The sequence below is a fragment of the Rhinolophus sinicus genome, chromosome 16 (assembly GCF_057876585.1).
Source record: "Rhinolophus sinicus isolate RSI-liver-muscle chromosome 16, RSI-T2T, whole genome shotgun sequence".
NCBI classification, from domain to species: Eukaryota; Metazoa; Chordata; class Mammalia; order Chiroptera; family Rhinolophidae; genus Rhinolophus; species Rhinolophus sinicus.
Genome location: NC_142516.1, coordinates 131,644,209 through 131,660,240, shown reverse-complemented (window position 1 = coordinate 131,660,240; position 16,032 = coordinate 131,644,209). Strand labels below are relative to the sequence as shown.

The following is a 16,032-nucleotide window of genomic DNA, read 5'->3' as shown; positions in this document are numbered from 1 at the left end:
AGGGGGCTGGCTGCTTGCAGAGAAAGTGCCTCGGATTGGGGGCATTGGGTGGGGTGGGGCCCCTGTGAGTCAGCAGGGTGGAGTGAGCAGAGCTCACCAACCAATCAGATTCAGGTTTGGCCATATGGGGGTGGGCTCAACACAGGAAAGATGGTGCCTGCCTGCCTGCCAGCTGCAAGGGAGAATAACTCCACACGGGGAAAATGGCAACAGTCCTCCAGCCCTTGCCTCACAGCCACACATCTCAGTCTGCTCCCCTCTGATGCCCTGAGTCACCGTCCCTCCGCAGGAGACCAAGGTGAGTGCCTGTGAGTAAATGAGTCTGTGTGTGGGCCGTTTAAGAGGACATCTGGGTTTCCTGCAGCCTTCCATCCCACCTGGGTGGTGGGAAGCCCCACTGTTTTTTCACAGCCAGATGTTATGGGGCTCCTCTTCCCGGTACCAGTACTCAGTCTGGGGACCCTGGAATGGGGCTGAGGTCCTTTGCTCCTCTGGGGGGAACCTCCGCGGCTGAGATATCCCTGCCAATTTTCATTCACCACAGGGAGGTTTGGGCCAGCCATTTCGAGTCTCTGCTCTGCCTACCAGTCTCGATGCAGCTTCTTTATATCCTTAGTTGTAGAACTGTTTAGGTTGACTTCAAATGGTTCTCCAGGTTGATTGTTCTCTAATTTAGGTGTAATTTTCTCACCCTTCTTCTGCCCCTGACTCCGCTTCAAGCCGTTGTTTCTCAGTCTAGTTGTGTAGGGCACAACTCCCTGGCCCATGCTGGTATTATGAGCCTTGCGCTCCCCACCGGCTGAGGCAGTCGTTTGCCGGTCATTGGTCGGCCGCTCACAGCAGCTGACGGCAGCTCTTGCTGGTTGCTGGCCATTCACGCTGGCTGCCGGCCACTCACACTGGCCACCGGCTGCTCACGGAGGCAAATGGTAGCCAGTGGCATCACTCAGCAGCCTGCGGTGGCACACAGCAGCCCACAGCAGCATACAGTGGCTGTCGGCCACTCATGTAGGCACACGGTAGCCCCGCGGCAGCTTACGCCGACCTCCGGCTGCTCACGGCAGCCCAGCTCTAGGGAGAGCCGTTGTTCAAAATCTTAGCTGTAGAGGGCACAGCTCACTGGCCCATGTGGGAATCCAACTGGCAACCTTGGTGTTAGGAGCACAGCGCTTCAACCACCTGCGCCACCGGGCCAGCTCTAGTTGTAATTTTAATGTGTTCATGGAAGGAAGCAGGCACGGTGTTTATCTACTCTGCCATCTTGGGTCTCTTCTGTCTGAAAATCCCTTTCTTAAGAGACCTCTGATTGTTTTGACTCAGTATCCAAAGTTTGTTTAACAACAGTGTTTAAAAATCCAGTCTTACAAAACTTACACTATCGTGGCTAAGCATAGATATTCCACAGTCAGACTGCCTGGGTTTAAATCATGCCTCCCCCCATTCTTTATTAGCTGCGTGACCTTGGGAAAATGACTTAATCTATATGTGCCTTGGTTTCTGCATATGTAGAATGGGGTTAATAACAATAGTATGAACCCTATAGGACTGTTGTGAGGTTTAAATGACTGATCAAGAAAAGCACATATAATGTTTGGCACATTTTAAGTGTTCAATGTATTAGCTGTTGCTGGTTTAAATAGCAGATTCCCTGAATGTGCTCTTACCTGTTTGTGGATTCAGATTATTAATGTGACAGAAGGTGAGAGAAGGATAAACTTAAAGTTACGTGGTATTGGGTAGTAGGCAAATGGAGGCTTATCAAAAGAAGAGATAAGAGACTCTGAAATTATACTTCAATAGATATCTACAATACAGATTTCATAAAGTATTATTGAGTGCTGTCTATGTACCAGGCCCTATGCCTTTCTCATTTTACACAATCTTCTGGTCAGCCCTTTGAGTTCAACTTCATTTTAGAGGAGGAAGTTGAAGATTAGAGAAGTTAAGGGTTGTCCAAGATCACAAAGCTTGTAAATTGTAAAGGCAGAATTCATATGACCCTAAGTCCATTTTTTCATTATAGTAAAGGAATTAGGAAACAGTGATTCAATTTACACACACACACACACACACACACACACACACACACACACTTATGGCATTTATTTTACATGTAACCTTTTAGGAATGTAGACCAGTGGTCAGAAATTGTGAAACTTTAAATTGGGCCAGTTCATTTTACAGTTATAGATTGAAGCAGGATTAAAAAAATATTCCTGCCACAGCCATCCACATCTCCCTGTCTCTGGATTGCTGCTGTTTAGTCCTCCAACAAGCTAATTGTTGGTGAGAGTGCCACTCCAAAGAGAGAAGAGACCCCTTCTTTCACAATTAGAGCCCTTTTTATTAATAACTGGGTTAGCACCAAAGGAACTAGGCAATTCTTTAAATGTTCAGCTTCAGTTCATTTATATCACAAGATTTGATTTTTCTTCTTTACTTTATGCCCTACACAATGAATAGAGGTCATCCTTTAGGACACTTAATCCTAGTAGGATTTTGATGACGTTGGGAGAAGAGGAGTGAAGAAGTACGTTATATCCTGCATTATTAAGAGGGTTACTTAGAACTTTGCCCTCTTACTTTCAGTTGGAAAAATCAGAATTGGTGCCTTCAAACAACAAAAGGATATTTGCTTGGGGCTAATGATGTTTCTTCAAGAGAGTTCCATAAAGGGATCAAAGAGGAATCATGAAAAAAAATGGAGTTGGATGTTAGTTGGAAGTCAGCTAGTCGTTTTGTGATTATGTTTTCGCAGCCTTGAGGTATAATTGACATACAATAAAGTGCATATAAAGTGTACAATTTGATAAGTTTTGACACACACACACACACACACACACACATATATATATATATACACCTGAAACTAGGACCACAATCAAGATAATGAATACATGCATCATACCCCCATATTTCCTCATGCCCCTTTGTAATCTCTCCCTCCTACTCCTCTCCATGGTTCATCCCCTCATTCATGGTCCGTCTCCTCATTTCCAAGCAACAACTGATGTGCTTGTCACTATAGATTAGTTTGCATTTTGTAGAATTTTATGCAAATGGAGTCATACAGTATATACCTTTTTTGTAGGGGAGGCTGTCTGGCTTTTTTTTTTTCCAGCTGCTAGTTATTTGGAGGTTCATTCATGTTGAGTGTATCAACAGTTCATTCCTTTTTATTGCTGTGTAACATTCCATTGTACAACTATACAACAATTTGTTTACCTGTTCATCTGTTGATGGACATATACATTGCTGCCTATGATTTTAATGCAACCCATTTATTTCACTCATGGAGAAACAGAGCAAAGGGGAAGAAGTTTCCAGAGAGAGGACTTGGTCAAGGTCCACAGTACATTTGGGGAACGATGAGAAAGCAGCCTGCTACCTTGGGAGACTGTGCCAAGAGGCTTGACAGTTGGAGGTGTGGCCTGGCCTGTTTTGCCTGGGATGACCATTCTTTTAACATATTTGAATGCATAATAATATTAAGAAGTGAAAAAAAAATTGTATAGCACTTTGTCTGCACATAATTATGTATACATCTCTATATCATTACTAGACTCCTTTTTTGTCGTAAAGAAATACCCTATGTATTTGGTATGTGAGTCTCAGAGGATAGGGAACCCACTTTCCATTCTAGGCCAGTCTTTTTCCAACTATATTCTTAGTCTCATTCTTCCTCTCTCCTCAGGGACCTAGAGCCTTTAATTATCTCCTGACTCTAAATCTCGTACAAGGCTCCCTCCAGCCCACTCCTTTCAAAGCCACTCTGTTGATCCTGTGTGTAAGCTTCTAGTTCTCACCTGCTTTGTCTCCTTCCTTTCTTGAAAGTTCCCTACCGTTTTGTCTTTACTTCCTCAATTTCCATCCCCTTATTTTCAGTCCTTCAGTCCCTTTCTTTGCTGCACTTGGTACTGTTGACCGACCCCTTAATGCTAAACCGCCCTACCCTGGCGTCTGTGAATGCCCTGTCACGCCTGGTTTTCCTCCTACTTGTCTCAGTGTTCCCTTTGTAGTCTCCGTCCTGAGCTCATCCTCACCTGTTCCGCAGAACGCTATGACCTGCTGTTCTCTCTCCCTTCTCTTTCTGGAAGGTCTCTTGTACTCTCAATATTCTAATTATGTGGTTGTTGACGACTCTTCCAAATGCATAGCAATAGCCAGACCAGAATTCCCTCTCTTTGGATGTTGGATGGGGACAAGCCAGTCATGATTCAAGTGAACTCACAGTACCCCCTCAAACATACTTCTCCCATTAACGTCCTCTCCATGCACTCAACCATCCAAGCCAGACATTCGGCTTCTATGATAATCTGCCCTATCATTTAGTTGTGTGGTTCTAAGTTATTCTTTGACCCTGGACCCTCCTCTCTGCACGTTGTCCCAGTTCAGGGCTTTTTCATTTTTCACATGGATTCTCATTAGAATCTAATGTTAGTGACCTTCTTACTCCAACTTGTAGTTTATAAATCAGTGCATCTTCCACACTGTGCCCATGTGATTTTCTGGTTAAAAACCCAATAATAGGTTCCCTACAGAAAAAACTTCAAATCTCTTATCTTGTCATACAAGATCTTTAAGATGTGATCTCCTAAGTACACCTCCAGCTTTTATGGTATTATACTGTTGTTTTTTTGTGTGTGTTACTAGAGCAATTCTTACTCATCCGTTAAGACCCCTTTAAATACTTTTTCTCTGTGTTTTCACAGCATTCTGTGCATTCTTCTTGTATGGCACTTGAATATACTGAAATAGTCTGGTTATTTGTCAGTACTTCTTAGAAGAATGTAGCTCCTAGAGGGTGGGGCCTTCATTTTATTCATCTTTGTGTCTCCCACCACCACCCTGTAGGGTCTAACATAATTCCTAGGACATAATTGGTACTCAGTAAGTGCTTGTTAAATAAAATAATAAACATCACATGACCCTTTAGGATGTCAAATGTGCTTTCAGTTATATTAGCTCATTTCATCTTCATAATAGTCCATGAGGATAGTTTCACTATAATCCCATTTTACAAATAAGAACATGCAGGTTAGAGGAGTAAGTCACTTCTTCAAGGTCATGGGCAGATCATCTGATTGTCAGTCCGATATTTCTCCCTGACTACCCAGTCTTCCCCCAAGGAGCTATAATGATGTACTGCCCGCTGATTTGTGAATTTGTGAGTTTGGAAAATGTCAATGTGTCAGGACAGAAATTTAGTTCAATAAATTGAATATCTACTAGCTATAAGGCAAATCCTAAGTGATGAAAGCGTAGAGGAAGAGTGGGGGAGACCACTTGAATCTGTTAAGGTTCTGTAGCAGGGTTTCTCACTATTAGTATTTCCACTATTAATATTTTAGGTTGGATAATACTCTGTGTGTGTGTGTGTGTGTGTGTGTGTGTGTGTGTGTGTGTGTGTGTCGGGCTGGGGGAAAGCTGCCCTGTGTACTGTAGGATGTTTAGCAACATCTCTGGCCTCTATCCCTAGCTGCCAGTAGCAACCCCATCCCCACCCTGGCTTCCTACATATCCTCAATTTTGACAACCAAATATGTCTCTAGACATTGCCAATGCCCCCGGGAAGGTGTGTGTGTGTGTGTGTGACAAAACTGCCCTCAGCTGAGAATCACTGTTGTATAGCAAGACTTAAAAAGCAAGGATTGGGAATGAGAAAGCAAGATTTGCAGGCGTCCCAAAGTATGACAGATGTTACATCAGTGTAGCTCTGTATGGGCAGAGAGAGTCAGGGTTGTAGAGAATGGAGGGCAAGACTATGAGTGTGGGTGTACGGAGGTAGAGGAGTTCTGGAGGACGATGGAAGACGAGGGGCAGTATTGCTGGATGAATTCCTGGAGAACCTATGGCAATTAAAAACCACTGGCTATGGGATGGGAAAGGTAGAAGCATTTATGTGTATGTTTGGAATGTAGATTTCGGCTCATCCTACTGACCCGAATACCAAAGAGGGAAATTACTTGTTCTTCAGAAGATCAGACTCGGGAGAGGCCCGGCTGTAAATCCTAGAGGGGAGGACTTGAACGCCACTGAGAAATCAGGCCTGAGACACCCGTAATGTTTGTCAGTCCACATTTTACTGTTCTTTAGGAAGTGTGCAGGGTGTGGGGGATGAAATATGGCAGGTATTTGATTTAAAAAGCCTGCACAGATTTAATGTCCTGATAAAATGTATTAAATCTTTTAAGGTTTTAATGAATCTAGTATGTGTTTCATAAATCAAGAACTCTGCTAAGCCGTCTCCTGGTTTAATAAGAGTAAACTAGGAAATTGCTCTGAGCAGAAGCAAAATACATTTATATCACATTGAAAAGTAATAGATTTTTAAGCTGAGGGGGTCTTTCTGGGCCTTTTAAGCTGTTTGCTTATTACATTGCTCCAACTCCTTCAAATATTAAACCCCAGGCAAACACGTGCTTAACCGTATCAAGATGTGAGCTAGCACAAAGGTAAAGATTATTTGTAAGAGAGCAGAAAACAAAGCCAGTATTTCCTTACCCTGAGACCTTGGACCAAGTTGATTTCTGCACCGAAACCTGGCTTATGTGTACTAGACTCAAGGTAGTTGGTTAAAAATCATTATTAACAGTTATTAAACCGCCTTTCTTTCACTCTTTAAATTCTTTCACTCCTCCACCCTCACGCCCTCAACACATTTGCTGGATTGAAGTGGTAAGTGTGTAAAATGCTTCTTGACTTTTACAGTTGACTATGGAATGGCTTGTTAAGGTTGCTGGTCAGACTGTCCGGGGCAAGCACACAGAAGTGTCTTCCCCTTGTCTGAAACCCCAGGGCCATAATGTTCAAGCTCCAGCAGGGGTGGGGAACTGGGTGTGGGTATAACAGATGGGTCTCTCGGAGCAGACTGGGGATCAGAAACCCCTGCCACTCAGCTTCCTTTGTGGATGGGGCAGAATCTGGGTGAGATGGTGGTTCAGTGCGTTGTGGGGGAGGTATGTTGGAGGAACGAAGGGGGGAGGGTGGGGGTGGGGCTGGAACATTCCTGTGCACAAAAGCTGGCAGGGCTTGTGAGCTCTGCAGGGGAGGGAGCCGGCCCCATAAAGCTCAGTGTGGAGAAGCCTGTCCAACCTCATTAGCTGTCACGGGCAACAATACTGATCTGGCAATAAAGGCGATTCCAAACCTGTTGGTCATTAATCACCCGCCTGACAGTTGCGAATGGAAGTGGAAAAACCTCATCCCCCTCTACCCTTCCCTCCTCCCCTAGCCCAGCTCTGGGGTTTCAAGTTACCTCTTGGTATATATGGGGATCACTGCTGGGGGCTGGTCTCTTCCCCATTGACTTTCCAAGGGGCTGGTTTCATCTTGGAGAGGCCACAGGTTGGCCAGCGCCTGGCAGACCTCGATTCCTGCACACAGACTGGGGAGTGAGGAGGTGAAAGGAGGTGGCCTCAGAGGTCGGCCCTCATGTGACCCCCTGGGATCTAGGGCTGGGTCTTGGCAAGCTTGTGGAGTTGGGGAAGCTTGTCATCAGCCATCCAGCCTCGTCTTTCCACACCCTCCCCCTCATTCCCTGGCACTCCCTTCTTTCCCTCCTTCAGCCCGCTAAGTGCCAACATATTTCCCTTTATGTTCCTTTTCCTACTCTTCCCACCCCTTACCCTTTGGTCTTGCACTCAGGAAAAGTTTTCGTCTCAATCCATTATGTCCTCCTCTGAATGTCAGCCCCATGTCCTTTCCCAGGCACTTGTATTGTCAGCCTCATCCCTACCAGTGGCGTTTTGTGTGTGGAGAGGTGTTCAGGGTGGGTGGGAGGAGAGGCCCCAGTCTGCACAGGAGCCCTGGGAGACAGCGCACAAGAAGTAGTGAGCTGGTTGCTAGCTCTGCCTGTCCGAGTTTTGCATCTGGAGAAAGGAGGGACAGAGGAGGAAAGGTGAGGTATGTTAGAGAGCCTCCCCAGGCCAGACCAGGGGAGGACGCACTAGCTCCTCAGGTTCCTGGCCTGCTCGTCAATGCTCTTGAGCCAGGGTACCTTTAGGAGCAAGGAGGTGTAACTTCTGCATAATTTCAGAAGATTTGAAGGGAGGAAGACTTTGAAGAACTAGCCAGGGATTTATGAAGTGGTAGCCTGAATATACTTTACATACTTCTTGGCTCTTATGATGGGTGGGCATTAGAGAGAGTAAACTGAATGCTAACAACCTGGGAGGGGGAGACATTGCAACATAAATTTTCAAGGGGTCTAAAATAGTCCTCTAGTTTTCCCAAACTTGCTGAATCCCTTGGGTACAGATTGACCTTGGTGCTGCCTACTCTTTCCATGGCAGAGGACAGAAACATCTGTCCACAGCTGATCTGTCGGGCTACTTGGACAAAGACAAATTTCCATGACAAACTAATAGGAACAAAATGGAAAATAAAGGACAGGCACAAGTACAGTTTTTAATGTCTGTTTTCCAATTTCCTTTATGTCCTTTTTTCTTTTATTCCTTCTGCTTTCTTCCCTAATACTATGATTGTTCTCATCTCTAGATACACATTAGAATCCTTTGGGGAGCTTTTAAAAAATAGTGATGCTGAGGCCACATTCCCTGATATTCTGATAAAATTGGTCTGGGGTAGGGCCCCCACATGGAGATAGTTTTAAAGGCTTTCATTCAGATGGTTCAAGTCTCAGCCGGGGCTGAAACTCCTGCTGTAATATCTTGAAACTCCCCTGGCCATTCACACCGTGGCATCTTTGCTTTCGAGGTTCCCATGCCTGGAATACCCTCCTCTCTTCTCTCTGCCTATTGACCAGCCAACGGGTGGGCACAGCTTGTGCACCGTTCTTGGCAGCACTCCAAAGAGAGGCAAAGGGTGTGGTTTTTAGTGGGGGAAGTAATACACATACACACATAGTTTCTATTTAAAGACTAAATGGTCAGATACAAAAATATAGGTGCTATAGGAGATCAGAGGAGGGAGAAGTCAGTGAGGGCCAAGTTCTCAGGGAAAGTTACTGGAGTAAGGGGGCTGGGGCTGAGCGTTGCCGGGTGGGCAGGGCTTGGGTAAGGGGGCAGGAAGAGTAGAGGACTTCAGGTGGAGGGATGGCGTGAGCAAATGAGTAGAGGCTGGAATGATTGGGGCCCATGCTGGGGACAAGGAGAAGATTTGCTCAAGTAGATGGAAAGCGCAGCCTGAGCCCTTTCTCCTCCTTCAGCCTGTATTCATTCCTGCCGCAGTTCCTATAGCATTACTGGATGTCACTTAGTCATGTGTTGTTGTATATTGTCTAGTCACTTTCATGTGTGTCTCTAGTTGTCACCATCACATTTGTAAGCTCGTGGAAGGCAGGGACTATACTTGATGTAAGTTGGGACCTGTCATTCAATCCAATCCAATCCAGTTCAATGCAACATGTATTTATTGAGTTCCAGCTGTGTGCCAGTTCTAGGCTTTTGGGATTCAACTAAACAAAGATACTGACACTAGATTCTAGCTTCTGAGCCTAGATTCTAGCAGGGGATACAGACAACAATAAACACTATCAACAATACAAACTATACAGTGGTACCTCGGTTTTTGAACATCTCGTTGACTTACATTTTGGTTTATGAACACTGTAAACCCAGAAGTAAATGCTTCGATTTTCGAACACAACTCAGAAGTCGAACATGTCACACGGCTTCCGCTGAGTGCAAGATCCTGAGGCCTAGCTGTCGGCTGTTTGCGAACATTTCAGAACTCATGGATTAGGTTTGAAAACCGAGGTACCACTGTATAGTATAGTGAAAGGTGATAAGCGCCATGGAAAAAAAAAAGGAGAACAGAGTAAGGGGGATTAGGAGTGAGGGTGTGTTTGTGGGTGTGCATGTGTTTCTGTCTATGTGTGTATGTAGTTATCAAATAGACGATATTAAGTAGAAGGCATTGTTCATCGAGGTACTAAATAGAATGTCAGATTACGTCTCATTGAGAAGGTGAGATTTGACCAAAGACTTGAAGGATTTGCCCAAGTGGATATCTGGGAGAAAGTTTTCCAGACAGAGGCGTCAGTAGAGCCAGGCCCCTCAGTTGGAGCATGTCTGGCCTATCTGAGGAATGACAAGGAAGCTGTAGGACTGGAGTTGAGTGACTGGAAGAGACAGTGGTAGGAGAGGAGGTGGGAGAGGACACGGGGAGCGGGATCACGTGGGGTCTCAGAAGCCACCCTGTGGACTTTGACCTCGACTCCCAGTTAGATGGAAGACCTTGCAGGGTTTCAAGCAGATGAGTGACATGATCTAACATTTTTAAAAAGATCTCTTGGCTTGCTGTGTTGAGTATAAATGATGGGGGCTGGGGTGGCGTGTAGGCCAGGGCAGAAGCAAGGAGATCTTTCATGAGACTGATTTTACAGACACAGCCCAACTCACGCCAGTCAGTGAAGAAAGACCTTCAAAATATGCCCATGGGAAGGCTGCATGTTATTCTTATGTGCTCATTAAGCATGTTGTTATAAGATGCACGTTAGATTTTTGTCCTGGCCAAATAAACCTGACTATCCAGCATATTTACCAGGCTTGGCTTCAAGAGACATTTCTCTCCCCTAATCAACACACAAAGATGTGTCATTGTCAGTAAAGAATGTGATGATGTTTGAGGATGGTTTTCCAAGTGTTCCAAACAGTTTAGATCAAGGTAAGGTATTAGAATAAGTATATATTATTTTGAATGGGATGATATTTATTTTGATATCTAAATCTTACTATGTTTGTTAAAAAAATTCTATTATTTTACAACATTTCTTCTGTATGTCCCCTACTGCAGAGCAGAGGTTGGGCACTCAGCACCCAGCGCACTCAGTAAGTACTCAGGGGATGGAATTCAGCCGTGGGCATGCTGGTATGTGCTAACTTGCCAGGCAGTATTAAAAATTCCATTTGAATTTCCAAATCCAGCTCATTTTAAGGGGGCAAATTATTATTTTTTTCTCAAGAGAAGTGAGAATTGCATAATTAAAAGAGGTTCTTTTCTTTCTTCCCCTCAGAAGCCAAGGTGACCACTTTCCCGTTAAGTTTTTTACAAGTCTATTTAAGTGAATGAGCAGTCAGGAGGGTAATCAGTCTGTCACCCAGTAACAAACATTGTTGAGTGACTTCTGTGAGTATTACCGTGTTTCCCCGAAAATACGACATAGCCGGACAATCAGCTCTAATGCATCTTTTGGAGCAAAAATTAATATGAGACCCGGTCTTATTTTACTTTAAGACCCAGTATAATATAATATAATATAATATAATATAATATAATATAATATAATATAATATAATATAATATAATATAATATAATATATAATATAATATATAATATCGGGTCTTATATTAATTTTTGCTACAAAAGTCGCATTAGAGCTGATTGTCTGGCTAGGTCTTATTTTTGGGGAAGCACGGTACTCACTGAGAGAGAAAAGAAATAGAAACTACCATCTTTGCCCTCATGTTGTCCCCAACCTGTTGAGGAAAAAAATGTGAACCATGAAAACAATAGGACACTTACAAAGCTGCACACTGGTGGGCCATTTAAGGAAAGGAGATGCCTTATTACCTTATGTTTGTGTATCATTTTAAACTTCTCAATGTACTATAACATCCATTATCTCATTTCATTTGGTCCTCATAATATTCTGTGAAATAAAATCATAGACTGTTACAGCTGAAAAAGACCTTAGAGATCATCCATTTTATCCAATCCCCTCAGTCTATGAGGAGGAAATTGAGGCACGAATGTGTGAAGTGCTTTGCCCTGGGTCACCTGGGAAGCAGAGCTGTGAGAACTGGACCCCGGTCTCTTGGCTCCCAGTCCACATTCTTTCCTACAGAGCGGGGTTACAGGGCCGAGGTCACAGGAGCATTTAGTGAAGGTGGGGGGAGCTTAATTTGGCAGGGGGGAGAAAGAAGAGGCAGCTAGTGAGAAGAGCCCCTAACTGTTAGTCATTTCAAAGAGCAAAGGCTGAGGCAGGGAAGATGTGGTGGTTCATAGAAAGGGTTTGGAAGGTTGGGTCACAGCAGGAGTGACCGTAGGCCCAGAGTCACAAGAAGAAACATTAGCTTTTAATTATTATTTCCTGAGGCAGATCCTCCCACACTTAGGGTGGCTGGAGCAGGGCAATCAGGGAGGTTCGCAAAGCCTCACAGAAGGACGGCCAGCGCTGGTGGTAATTACAGGAGGCCTCAATAAGGAGCTGAATTCCCCAGCTTGGGCCACATCGGTTCCAACCGCTGGGCTGGAACAACGACCCCCGGCGTGGGAAACCCACAAGAGAACGTCTCTGCTCCTGTCTGCGGCCAAAGCCCTTCAGTCCTCAGGGGCCTTCCCATGGTAGCAGCCCTAAAACTGAGGCTGCCCTGCTGTGTCCTGCTCTGAAAGGAAGAAAGCAACAGCAGCCCTGCTGATAGTTCCGGGGTGTCCCAGCCCTGGTTCACAGGGCCATGGGGCGGGTGGGGTGGGGGTGGGGAGACAGGGAAGATGGAGGGAGCCCTGGACAAATGGCAGGGGACTTCTAGACCCTATGTCCTTGAGTCAGGCCTGCTTCTGTGTGTGGCTTCCTGACAGGACATGTAGAGCAGTGCTTCTCAAACTTGAACTTGTGTAACTGGCCTGAGGGTCTTGTTCGGATGAAGCTTTAGAGCCAGAGGTCTGGGGTGGGGCTTGAGAATCTGCATTTTGAACAGGCTCCCAGGCCATGGGGATGCTGTTGGTTTTAGGGCCACACTTTGAGAAACAAGGTTTTAAAGGGGGAATTAATGGGAATTCAACTTCCTCAAACCCTCGCCTGGATAATGGCCTTCCCAGCTCTTTCTCCCTGAGGCTTCCCATTTTGCCGACAGCTTTGCGTACTCCCTGCCTTTTCTGGGTATCTCGAGCCCCTTCGTCTGAACTGGCCTCTCCTCTGAATACTGGTGGCACTGACCACCTGTGCTGCTGATTTGGCTCTTAGCATCCACTGTCCAGGCTGCTCTTCTCTGTCCACTTGTCATTTCTCCAGCTAGACTGCCGGCTACCTGGGTTTCACCTCCCTCCCTCTGTCCTGCTAAGGCGAAGCTACAACAGCTGAGTCCTGCCAGGGTTCTGTGGATACAGACAGACTCCTTGAATTGATCTCTTTTGGAGCCAACATCTCCTTTCCTGTGCTCTTTGTCACCTTGCTCAGTTGGCCCAGAGAATCCTTGCTGAGCCAGTCTCTCTGTCCCTATTGCCTGGGACTCTATTTCTAGAACAATAAGATGGATTCCGTTCCTCTCCTACAAGAGTGTTGAGTTCCGGAATGGGGGGAACGGTTTTCTCTTGGCAAAGGAGGAACCACCCAGTCAGGCGGGCCAAGGGACCATTGATCTGAATCCAGTGAAAAAGTGGCTTCTCAGGAGCCCTGGATCCAGGCCCACTTCTAGACAACTTCTTCTTTCAACTCCTTGCATGTGTTGTAACTTCACAAACATGCCAGTTCCTGGCTGCCCCCGAGAGACAGCCGTGATGGTGGTGGTGGGAGACCACAGCAGGGGTCAGATGCAGTGGCAGGGTGGGGAGGGTGCCATGTGAGGTTTCACCCTGTCAGAGATGTTTCTGCTGGGGACTGAGGTGATGTTACAGGGCTGTACATACATACGGACTCACTCTACCTGAGTGAGTGCATATGAAAATGTAGATGCCCACATGGGGCAAATTCACACACAGACATCTCACCCCTTTCTCCTCTCTCTCTCTCTCTCTCTCTCTCTCTCTCTCTCTCTCTCTCTCTCTCTCTCTCACACACACACACACACACACACACACACAAATACTTAACCAATTAAGTCCGTCGAGCGCTATTTGCAGATGATGGTGTGGAATTGTACTGGAGTTGTGTCCAGCCTCATTAAATGTCAGCATTAACAATACGGCACTTGGCAATCAAGGCTGCTCTGTGGCTGTTAGTCATTAATCACCATCTGACAGTCCTGAATTGGAAACGAGGAGCCTGTTCACATGTGCTCTGTGTTCCTAGTTACCCTCTCGGTAATCAGTCTCGGAAAAGTTTTCTTTGACTCCCTGCCTGCGAGGGCCTCTGTCCTGGCAAGGGGGCAGAGGGTCATTAGGCTTTGCTCCCCTCTCCTCCTCCTCACTGGGAAAAGGAGTTGAGGTCCTAGAAAAACAGGGGAGAGAGGAGCATATTGTTTTTGGCCTACTCTTTCCTTCTTAGGCCTGCTTTATGAAGCCTTGTTTTTATATTTTGGCCCAATGGCCAGGAAAATTCTTTTTCTCCCTGAAGAAATCGTGAAAGACAGCAGGGAGCTCGGTTCTGTTCCAAAAACTGGTGGGGTAAGTTTGTAAAGTGTGTCCTTCCCGAGCTGCTCAGGTGTGGACCTCTGTCTGTGAGGTGGGGGGACTTGACTAATTTCAGGGATGGCTTCCAGCAACTTGGGCCTGAATCTCTGCAGGTCTTCTGGTGCCTTGTGCAGACTGGAGAGGGGATCCATTCGCAGCTCTTCTCTACAGCCTTATTCATCATTCGTTTATTCAAGAAATATCTATTGAGTGCCTGTTGCATACTAGGCACAGACTACACACTGTGGATACACCAATGACACAGGTCAAGGTCTCTGCTTCATGTGATGGCTTTCAGTGGGCGAGATAAGGATCAAACAGACTCTGTATCGTGGCAGGTTGCTCTGTGAAGGGAAGTCCTCTTGCTCTGCATTCTTGGTGTGTATGCTGTCTGGATGCCAGCTTCTCCCGGGAGTGTGACCCCAGAGCTGCCTTTCCTGGGAAAATGTTCATGTTTCAGAACTTTCCTGACCTGGCTCCTTCCCACGCCTCAATGGTCTCATGTCTCATTCCCTGCAGACCTTGCGTGGTGTCTACCTGGGTGCTGGCTGTTCCCAAACAGGTTTGGTGAACACAGATGTAGAAGAGGGTTGTCTTCTCCCTCTCCCCCTTTCATAAGGACATTTTAGTGATTTCTTTTTTCAGGACTTTTTTCCTTAACTCCAAGGAATGAGTTGAGTTGGGAAATTTCAGCCACCATGGTGGGTAGGTAGAGGAAGGAGGTCCCTGACTGCCCAATCCCAAGTTGGATCTCCTGTGCTTGCCTTTAGGATTTGCCACTCTAGCCAGAGTTCTCAGAGTGACTGCCTGTGCCCTCTGTACTGCCCTTCCTGTTCTGTGCGTGGAGAGACTGATGAGAGAAGGGAAGGTCACAGAGCCATTGGTGGAGGTGTACATTCTGTCTTTCCTGATTGCTCTGGCTTTGTCCCTTCTTTGAGTTTTAACCCACCACCATCCCCAGGTCTTGTCTCTCACCAAGCTAATGACTTCAGTTCAAAGATGTTGACAAATGTTTAAGCCTTTTAGCTGTTTTCCAATGAAAGGGAACTCAGCAAGCGTTTATTGACGGTCTGCTATGTGCCTGGGCACTGTCCTAGGTACATAGGATACACAGAGGAATAAAACACCATTCTTGCCTTTCAGGAAATTATGGTCCAGTGGGGGGCAATGAGGGGTCCTCACATAGAGAAGGATTGTAAAGAAGACAAAAATAAGGGGCTCAAGGGAGCTACAACTGGGTGGGTGAAAGTGAGACCAGTGAACTTGTGAGGAGGGGGATAGGCTTTTTAGGAAGAAGGAACAACTCGATGCAGGAGCTTGATGTCTAGGAAACAGTGAGCTGTGCTTGGCTCCTGTGAAGGGTTCTGGTAGGGCAGGGTGGAAAGGTCTATGTGGCCATTTTGGGGACAACTTGAATGCTAGGTTAAAGGTTTGGCCTTGATTAGACAATAGGGAGCCAGTGAAGTCCTATGGGTTTCCAAGAGTAAGAAACACACTCTTTCATTTTTCATTAAAAAATTATCTTTGTGCAAGAGAGAGAGCCAAGTATCCCTCAAGCTTCACACTCCTGGCAAGAACCTTGTAATTATATATTGATTTGAGTGATCATTATCTTAAGTTCTTTCTCCATCAGTAGCTCTATGCTACAGCTTCAGGAGCTAGAAAATCTCAAAGCTGTGCCCCAGGGCCTCCTTGCAACACTCTGGAGAGGTCCTGTTCAACCACGTCATTTTCCCATC

General features: G+C 45.8%; 1 long non-coding RNA gene across 5 annotated transcripts in view; it reads left to right on the top strand.

The window, feature by feature from the left end:
* The window catches only part of LOC109456102 (uncharacterized), a 51,888-nt gene that overhangs the window by 24,478 nt on the left and 11,378 nt on the right, over nt 1–16,032 (top strand). For all 5 annotated transcript variants that reach the window (XR_002138809.3, XR_012495518.2, XR_012495515.2 and 2 more), the window contains one exon: nt 146–298. This is a non-coding gene — a long non-coding RNA (uncharacterized LOC109456102). The remainder of the gene's footprint in view (nt 1–145; nt 299–16,032) is intronic.